This window comes from Mytilus californianus, unplaced genomic scaffold (assembly GCF_021869535.1).
Source record: "Mytilus californianus isolate M0D057914Y unplaced genomic scaffold, xbMytCali1.0.p SCAF_4, whole genome shotgun sequence".
Lineage (NCBI taxonomy): Eukaryota > Metazoa > Mollusca > Bivalvia > Mytilida > Mytilidae > Mytilus > Mytilus californianus.
This window is the reverse complement of record NW_026262690.1, coordinates 13,992,730-14,003,119: the sequence shown is the minus strand read 5'-3', so window position 1 is coordinate 14,003,119 and position 10,390 is coordinate 13,992,730. Positions and strand designations below refer to the sequence as shown.

The window sequence follows — 10,390 nt, the reverse complement described above, 5'->3', positions numbered from 1 at the left end:
AGTATAAGCAACTGGTTTATTAAGTATGTTTCATTTTCTAATTACTCTCACTGTATACTTTTCTGGTTCGTAAGATAACTGGTGGGTGATATGTTTCGTGGTTAATAAATGAGTTAGACTCGACAATTTCAAATTCAAGTTGGCTGAAATTAGCTTCGAGGATTGAGAACTTTTAAATGCGACCGTGGGAATAATAATAGGTTGGTTGCTAGGTTACATTTTCGTTACTCTTTTTCAGAAATAAATGATGTAAATGTGAATTTCTGTGTTAAAAACAAACTAGCGTACTTCTATATTCTTTCCTAACCGTCAAAAATTTAAAGCTTAAATTTGAAATAGATATCATTACTCTCCTGTCTTATCTTTTCACTGCTTATGCATAATGTTTCAACATAAAGATCTAGATTGGGTTGACAAATACCAAAAAGGGGAGAGAAGATATTATGGCGCAAATAAAAACTATCAGTATAAAAATTCAAATAAGCGATTCATTACATTGGTCCTACAGAATTAACGCACTTTTGATATTACAAGGGCTAGGACAATAGTAAAGCACTACTGTGTATCAACAATGGGAAGGGGAAAATGCAAAGATTTGAAGTTGATTCACAAGGTTTGAATTCTGACCATTTTACTCCTAGATATTAAAAAGGAGATAAATATACCTATGCACTGAGATCACTTCTGTATTGATCAAATTGACCATAAATCACGTTCTCAAAAAAAAAAAAATTGTTTTAATAGTATGTATATGTATTGACTTTTTTATTATATTTTTTCCACAAATCATACAAATGCTTTTATTTTTGTCTAATTTCATTCAGGGGTGTCACCAATAACTTTATCCATGCACATTTTTATTGAATAACATTGAACAGTTATCGAAACTGAGTCATGCCGGCTAAGCATCAGTAATAATTATAGAAATTTTCACATGGTGTAGAATTTCATTTACTGTCAATTTATTCAAATATTGTTCCCCTAGTATTTTTACTACTTGACAGCATCTTTTAAACGTCTTAAATGAAGTTAATTGATCTTCGTTGATAGGTTAAATTTAAATATTGTGTTTCTTTTAGTATCATCAGTTGACTATTCATCATTCAGCGATTGTTCTATCCAAAGTATTTGTGCTATTTCTAATGTATTCAAGTGTCTAGTTATTCTGAACAACTAAGACACAGCGTGGAGCAACAAATTTCATTTCAATCAAATCATTTAATTGATCTTGCAGGAAAGCCAAATTATTGTGGTTAAAAGGGTACTCGTGGCGACGTGAAAAATACGAATAATGTCGGTTTTTACGGAAATTATACGTAATTTTACTTTTTCGGAAAAACCTTTCAGATGAATTACACAATTGAATATTATGAAACTTTGTCAAATTTTTTGAGACATTTTATCTTATTAATGTCTTCCATACTCTGTATTTTGATTCATTTTCGATATTTTTGTATCCTCTTTCATTTTCGTTCTTTTCATTTCTATTTTATTTTATTTTATTTCATTTTAATTCAATTTATATTATTATCTATACATCTATACATCTATTTTATTTTATTTTACTATGATTGGAAGACTTTTACAGGGTAATTTCTTATTTTTACAATTCAAATAAAAAGACATTATCAGAAACAGTTTAAGTTGAGATTTATCAGCAACAGAAAATAAAGATTTGGACTGTTGTATTTCAAAAGACGACGGTCAACTTCATCAGTATATATTATTACTTTTATGATAGAAACTATTACTTAATATGTTTATTTAATTGACCAGCAATAGTTACTATGTTTACTTTAAAATTGACCAGTAATTGTTAATATCTGTTTCAATGATTTTTGTACTTTTATGTGATTTGTTTTGTGAATGATTTTTTATTGCACATTTCAATTGTAATATCTATTATAGTTGATAATTTATAATTGATTTTTTTGGTTTGTTTTATGATCTATGGTTTATTTTTTTTGTATCAAATACCAGTTGATTACGCAATAAGGATTTTAGCATTCCTGGTAAGACCTCGTTTCTCTCTGTTCGGATCCTTTTATGCAATATGGGAGACATCAGATAGCTTTTATGCATTATGGGAGACATCAGATAAATGTACATAATATGCAATAAAATGTAAATCAATTAAAATAAAGTAAAACATAACGCGTCCTTATACTGATCGAGGTATTGGCTGCATATTCATAGACCCTCTATCGAGTTGATGCCGTCCCGAACGTTTTACCACAAGGGTGACTAACCTTTCTTTAACTATTTTTTAAACAATATTTTATTCAAAATAAATTGAATATTGGATTGAATTGGACGACAGACCAAGCCTATGTAACCCCTCTCCACACAACAAGGTACAATATCTAACATTAATAAAACAACACATACACACTTACACAACATAATGACAACATAAAATTGTTTATTTCAAAACTACCTCATAGCTGACTGGAAGAATGTGTCACATAATTAACTTAAAATAATATCATAATTACGCTAGGTAACAAATATTGATTAACAAGCATATTCTTATTACTTATTTGAGACTTAGTTCAAATTGTTAACTATATGTCTCTGCTATAACTGTTAATAAATGAGTTACATAAGTTATACAATGAACGGATAGCTATTAATTATACTCTTATTTTATGGTTTTTATCATCAAACATTCATATTTCTGCGTTTTCTCAAAACAATAAAATCCATTTAAATAATATAACAAATTATAACAATTATAATATATTCCTACTTCTGACAGTTTTTGTAATATATTTTATATGTTTATTTATTTCAGTATCTTCATTTATATGATTGTTGATATTATTTAGTCCTTCGATGCATCTATGGCTGTACATACGTGACATTTTTTGTGTACAATTGGTTGATACCTCCCATTGTAATATTTTTTTTTCTCTCAATCATCTACAGTTTACATTTAATTACAAATAATATGTTTGTAACATCTTATTTTGCCAAATGTTAAATCTGACAATACTGTACGACAAAATGATACCATTGATGTTATACAGGTGTTGGTTACCTGGCAGCAAAATAAAAACACCTTTACCATAAAATTTTGTAATTGGTCAATGAGTAATATTTTCGTAATTTTCTCTTGACGATAGAAATCAACCTTAAACTCTAATTATTGGTTTAATTCTAAATAATAGGACAAGATGTGCAATAAAATAACTATTTAAGACACAAAGTACTCAATAACAGACTTCAGTGTATCGGTAGTACGGACAGTTCACAATGCAAAATTACTTTGCCATTAAACAACCATAACTGTCTTCGTGAGAAATTTTTGTCCATAAGAGGAATACTTCACGATAGGATGATAATCAAGATGAAATAAATGCTAACGATAAATATGCAATAAAATGTCCGGTTACAAGACCCTTCCTTCAATCTTGCCACCCAAAGAGGTCCTACAATGTCAGATGAAGCGTCTGATGGAAAATCTAGGTAATAATTATGTTTGCATCTGTGGTCATTCGAAATTGTTATTGCACTGACCATTCGGAATATTTAAGATAATTATAGGAATCGAACTACAATGTTTTGTTAACAGTGTCTTGAAATTACAGGGTTTCATAGCAATGTTCAATTGACAACAAACGCGACGATACTATAAGTAATAAAATATGCCTGATTTACCTTATAAGTATTTAGATATCACACGATCACTGTGACAGTCGGTAAGTCATCGTGTTTCACGTTGTATATAGCGTAAAATAGTGCCTGTTTCCACAAGAGATGTGCTTAGCACTTTTCAACAACATTTTGCTATTCATTGTAATATTTAATTTGTAAACTATTAACTAGTATATAGGAATTCTTATGAAGTGGCAGTGAGATTAGTTTCGCAGAAGAGCCTTTTATATTATAGAAATTATGTCACTATTTTTATGATGAATAAAATAGTGATGTGGGATGCACGTCAAAAAGAGACAGCAACACAACTACGAAAATAGCCAAAAGACATCTGGAGGGCTCTACTCTTCTATTTGCATTCCTCTCCAAAAAGGAAAGTAACCAATATCAAGTGTTAAGTTAAGATTTAGATGAAGACTCAATAAAGTAATTTATTTCAGAAAAGTCTATAAATTGTTGGTTGTTAATTATGGCCTAGGTCTCTATAATCGATATTTTCTATATGTGGCCCTTCACAAATATACTTAAAAAGTACATATTATTGTCCTTATCGATAAAAGGAATTGAATTTTTCAATACGTTTATAAAATTTTGCTTATGTTCATTCATATATTTAAATGTACTCGAAAGAGACTATACCAAGTTCTCCGAAGACAGAAAAGAACAATAATCCTGTTAATGGGGAATAATTAGACGATGATCGGTTGGGCCATTATAGACTAGACAATTTTCCAGATGCAATAGTTCACATGTACATGTATATATACCCGATGATTATCTTAAGAGTATTTCTAATAAAAAAGAAATATAAAATGTGAAACATCAATTTTCATCGTGTTTAAAGCAGACATTAGAACTGAAGTAAGAGGATTCCAATATAATCTAGATTACTGGAGTATTTCAAAAAAATATTTACGTAATGTTGTGTTTTTCTATTCTTTATTGTGGTTGGGCGTATTCGAGTAAACAAGATCAAAGACCTCATAGATATGACTATTTGTAATTGCTGACGTAAGAAATCCTTCAAATGGTAAAATGAATAAATTAGAATTTATAGATCTGTTTTTAACTAACAAACTTCAACTCCCATCTTTTGCCACGAAAGAATATATGTAGAAATGCGAAAAAATAAAGCTTTTTAGTAAGACTATATAAAAACATAAAGTACAAAAAAAAATGTTAAAATCTATGTTATTCCCATTTTCGAACAAGATTTTGATATTAATTTGAGTTTCCGTTTAAAAACTGCTAAATGTTATAATTTATATCGATTAAAATAATTTTGTTATATTAAGATATCAGATTTCAATATCGCGTGGAAATGAAAATTTCTTTTCTTTGAGAGGATAAAATAACACATCCATTTGTGCAATTAATAAAACTTTGACTGAAATATGAACAATATGGCCTCGTATTTGATACAGTTTTTCTTCATTCGAAACATGTAAAATTTACACCAAATTAAATAGTCAGGATAGTTGCTTCAGGCGCAGGTGGCCCTTAATACTTTCGTGTTAATACATATATATACCCAAGTGTTATGAAATTAAATTTCTGTAATTATTGGCACAACAGTTTTATCCTCAAACACATGACTGTAATAAACACCTGCTTTTATGCGTTGTTTACGACATCCTATGGTTTATTTACTCGTCACAAAGTATCAAATCGTATATTTAAATTAGGAGTTGAATTTCTCTCATATAGTTGTAAGTTATTAATGAACTAACAATCAATTTAAGGTTGGATTAAAAGATAGAGTTTTTGTTATTCGAGTCCAAACGTCAAGAAAGCTGTAAAATGGTGTATTTGTTTCATGGCTGTATAATAAGGTTACTATGTGTCTGGTTATCTCTTCTGATTGAAGTCTTTTTAATGGTAATGAAAAATAAATATGCTTTGTCACGATAAAGGATGATATAAGTTTGTTTTTCTTACTCTTTTTAAGTACATACTAAAACAATTTGTGGTGAAGTAAAAAGTCTATAGTCAATTTTAGTTGTTTCTTTTTTCTTCCTTTTTTGCACACAGGCACTTTTGTCAGAATTTTGTTCACCTATATACCTTTATATAACACTAATGTATATAGGTAAACAAATTCTGAGACAAGACTTTAGTGCCTTTGTATTTGCAGCTGGTCATCGCATCGTTGCTTTTTTCTATTTGTTTTCATCATCATCATCGTCATAATACTTTTCTGTTAGGATGAAACTTCGGTAAATTGAAAACGCGGATTTATGATGCAAATAAAGAATGTCAGAATATAAATATAAAAATCAATTTGGAAATTCAAATATCTACTTTTTTTAAATTTGGGGCTTCCAAATTCTGAAGTCAGCATGTAAGTTCGAAATTCCGAATAAAAGACTTTTCAGCCACGAAACTGTTACTTAAAATGACTTATCTTTGAAATCAACCGTTTTGTTTAGTAAACTCTCAAAAGATCAGACGGCGTCGTATTTATTCTTGCGGTGTTTGAATCGCTATTCAGTAGAAACCAGAAAACTTTTGGAACTAAATATATGTTAATACAGAGGTAGTTCAATAGAAGAGGGAAACAAAAGACGTAATATCTAAACAAACAAAAAATATGTGATATATAAACAAAAAACATAAATAATATCTAAACAAAAATATGTAATATTTAAACAAAACAAATATGTAAAATCTAAACAAAAAATATGTAATATCTAAACAAAAAATATGTAATATCTAAACAAAATATGTAATATCTAAACAAAATATGTAATATCTAAACAAAATATGTAATATTTAAACAAAATATGTAATATCTAAACAAAATATCTAATATCTAAACAAAATATCTAATATCTAAACAAAATATGTAATATTTAAACAAAATATGTAATATCTAAACAAAATATGTAATATTTAAACGCCTTTGTGTTTTCTTGTTTTCATTTACAGCTCTGTTACCAGATAATATTTTTGTGTCAGTGGTCCTATTTAACAGAAGCGTCCTAAAATACGTGTTATGGGTGATCAAGACATGTCCAACAGTGCATATTGAAGCTGTCCGATGACAGTTCTTGCTAGGAGGCCGAACATTATTATATTTACAAAAAAATTTAAACAAGTCAACAACATAATTATTATGTCTGATGAATTTTAAGAGATGCGGTATGATTGCAAATAAGACAATTATATAAAAAAAATACTAGGAATACGATGGATAATTAGTAAAATCCATACCATAGCGTAAGTTAAAAAAGATCACAGGATAAAAAAAAAACAAAAAAAAAACAATTCAAGGAGAAACCTAGCGGTACGGTTTTTTTCCCTGGAGTTTTTTAGTCTTTAGTTTACTGTGTAGTGTTCTGTGGACTGTGGTCGGTTTTTACACTGTTTTTCTTTTTACTATTGTATTTTTTGTTTTCCTGTCCGACTTGTGATGTGTTATTGCCTTCATATTGTATGCTCCCATTTTATCTTGATATTTTTAAAGGGAAGAAAAATAAGAACAAGTAGAAAACTGATCAACCTTTTAGAGATTTTACGAAAGGTCATTTCTGGTTTCTTTTAAAAGCAATTAGCGAAACTTATGCCTAAAAGTTTTGCATAAATTATCATAACCGCGTAGGTAATTTTATATTATTTATGTTTCTTTTTATATATGTAAGTGTTCAGTGTATTAAGAAATATGAAAAAAAGTTCACGAATTAAGGTTTTTTATATATAAAGGCAAGACTCGACTAGCGAATGCTATAAAAAATTATGTTTATATAACCTACAGTGTCAAGTAGCAAAAGTCGCATGACACAGTATCGACGATGCAGGTGGAGTTATCACGATGCAATAGAAGCATGCTTCTGTTACGTCTTCACAACACCGCCCGCATTGTACTCAGCGCACTAGAACACTCGACCAACAATATGAAAATAACAAGATGTGTTATGATCGACAATGAGACAACTTGACAAACAAGGCTATATAAAAATTAATATTTCGTTAGTCGAGTAATGTCTTTCCTCGTCAACTTATCTATATGGTTATAACACAGTACATGATGTTTCGTGGCATGTATATGGTATACCTTGCAGAACAACTGGTTTTTGTCTGTCGAAAAAGATGAATAATAACAATACAGTCACATCAACATTAATTTAATATTAGATATGTGACAACTTTATGACAGTCGTTCTACATAGAATAACCTAAGAAAATATATTATTCATTACAATCCAATACAGAGGTGTCATAGTTATAAGCAAAAAAAACGAATTTCAAAGATTTTTTTATTGATATAATCTTGCCAATTCTTTAAATATCTAAAATACATTTATCAAAATCAATACTTTCCTAAAGCAGATTAACACCTGAAAACTGTACATATGTTAATGAGTATGAGCTTTATATTATTGCTCTATTCCTGACCTTTTTCAAACATGTTTATTCGCCTTCGCTTATACTTTCAGGTTGTGCCAGTTTAATAATTTTCTGATCATGACAAATTAAATTATCAAACCGTTTTTCTTCATTCTCACATCTTGGATCAACATAACTATTCCATCTCCACATTCCCTCTTTTATACCCAAATTAGGCGGTTAGTGATCAAAGGTGTTGTTTAATTCTAAAGAATATTATGCAGGTTTTCGCATCATCTCTCGTCTTACCATACATACATTATTTTCTTCTGTCGGAAAGCATTGGCAATAATATGTATTTTTTATGTCTAAATAGCTAACGTTTACTTGTAGAGTTGAGCATTTGTCTTTGGTAATATTAATTTAATTTTAATTGACACGGCATGCCCACACAACAAACATGAAATCTAATGTTTTCATATGTACATTCTTTCCTATAGAAAAAGAAAATTATTTGCTTGACTTAATTTCGGCATGCTGGTACTAACAGTTCTTTTGATTTCTTCTAATTTTCCGCAACATTACAGAAAACAAGTAAAGCCAGCAGTCGCGTTGTATTAAGAATAAGAAAGTGGCGTCCGCAGAACGGAAATACTTGTTAAATATAACTTCATTGTCACGGTCATTTTAGTCAATTTAAATGCAATACAATTGTCATTAACGTTGTATTTTGAATAATGAACTTTGATGTTACATTAATGATAAATTCATAATTTGTATGATTCTCATTTTTATATTCTTTCAACTCATCAACAATTGATGACAAATCGACAGTGCTAAATATTTTGTACTTGTAAGCCTTTTGTATCTCCATGACAGAAGAATTTGTATGCATACACGTTTCCATACACTTCCTTTAATCAAAGAATTCATAACCGCGTTTCATAATAATTTAAATGGTTGCGGATGTGTTTATGCATCATGTTCCCGTCAGTGCAGCGATTTACGATATCCAATAATAATTGAGCTACTAATTAACGTCATTGCTATCCAAAATCTAAGGGTTAAATCGGATACGGTTTCTATTGTTCCGAGTCATTTGGTAAACGTTTGATGACAAAATTTATATAACTATAGAATAATTGGTAATTATCTTAAATATTAAAGGTGTCAACTTATATTTGTGATACATTAAATTGACGACAACGGAAATTATCAAACTGGGTATTTATCCAATTTTCATTATGTTCTTATGACATACATGCAGTTACTAAATTCATGATCATAACATCAACCTTTGTCTGAAAGTCCACATGTTTAACAATGAACATATATTTCATTGTTACCGCCAAATGATATTTTGAATATGATCACGTGATATAAGTTGATGCCACTTTGAGGTAACCTAGCACTGGGACTATTATACTAACTTGTGACCACAAATCTGATCACTATCTGCTACTTCATCAGTTTTCTCCCTCTGTTTGCATTCAGTATCATCTTGAATATCTAACTAGGGAAGCCTCCAGAAAGGTTCTGTAATGAAAAAAAAAATTACAATGATACATTGAAGGGCATAATTAATGTCTATACTAAGAACATATAAATAATTGGACATTTGCTGATCGAGGAGATGCATCCCCTCTCTTTGAAGTATATACAGGGAAAAAATGATGGCATACAAAATATGAAATTCTGCCCCTATTCAATATGACCGCAATAACCGTGAAAAGGGCCTTCTTTGGTAGTTCTGATTTTGGAACCTATTGTTCATATTTTCATGAAGTAAGATGCTTATGACACCTGATGATCATTATTGTGCAAGAAAAAACATGATTTAACTACAAATATTGCGCAATGAAATAGGAGTAAGCAATTTTATAGGAACACTATAATTTCTTTAAGCCCTGCATGTGGCTTCCTGTGGCAATGCAAAAGAGATTTATATTCCGCTTTTCATTCTAAAAATTACAATAAAAATAAGGCCAGTACAACCTTTAACTTATAAGTATGATTTAACAAAAAACAGAACTTGCGTATCTCTTTACAAACAAAAGTTTTTAGAAATTTTATGAAGGCTAAAGCGTCCCTTTTTCACAGCGTCTCCATGCTTTCAACATCCTAAAAATTTTGCAACCTTTAGATGTCATTTTTACATCAAAGGCGGGGTCTGGTGATTACTTACAACTGTCAATGATCGAGACATCATTTATCATAATAATAATCATGTTTACAAGACAAGACAAGACAATATTTTATTTGAGTCTCACCTCTTATAAAACATTTGCATAATATTACAACTTCACATATAGAATAAGAGCCACTCTAAAAAGAGTTATGCAGGATTATCATTTCAAATAGCTATAAAAACAACTTACAAAAATTACGCAATGAAGGCACGCTGACA

The 10,390-nt window shown here is 29.6% G+C and overlaps 1 long non-coding RNA gene across 1 annotated transcript; it reads right to left on the bottom strand.

The window, feature by feature from the left end:
* Positions 1 to 7,765: 7,765 nt before the first annotated feature.
* On the bottom strand, positions 7,766 to 9,530 carry LOC127737509 (uncharacterized). The gene is made up of 2 exons (XR_007999607.1): positions 9,414 to 9,530; positions 7,766 to 8,477 (listed from the first exon to the last, which is right to left on the bottom strand). It is a non-coding gene; the product is annotated as an uncharacterized LOC127737509 (long non-coding RNA).
* Positions 9,531 to 10,390: the final 860 nt, after the last annotated feature.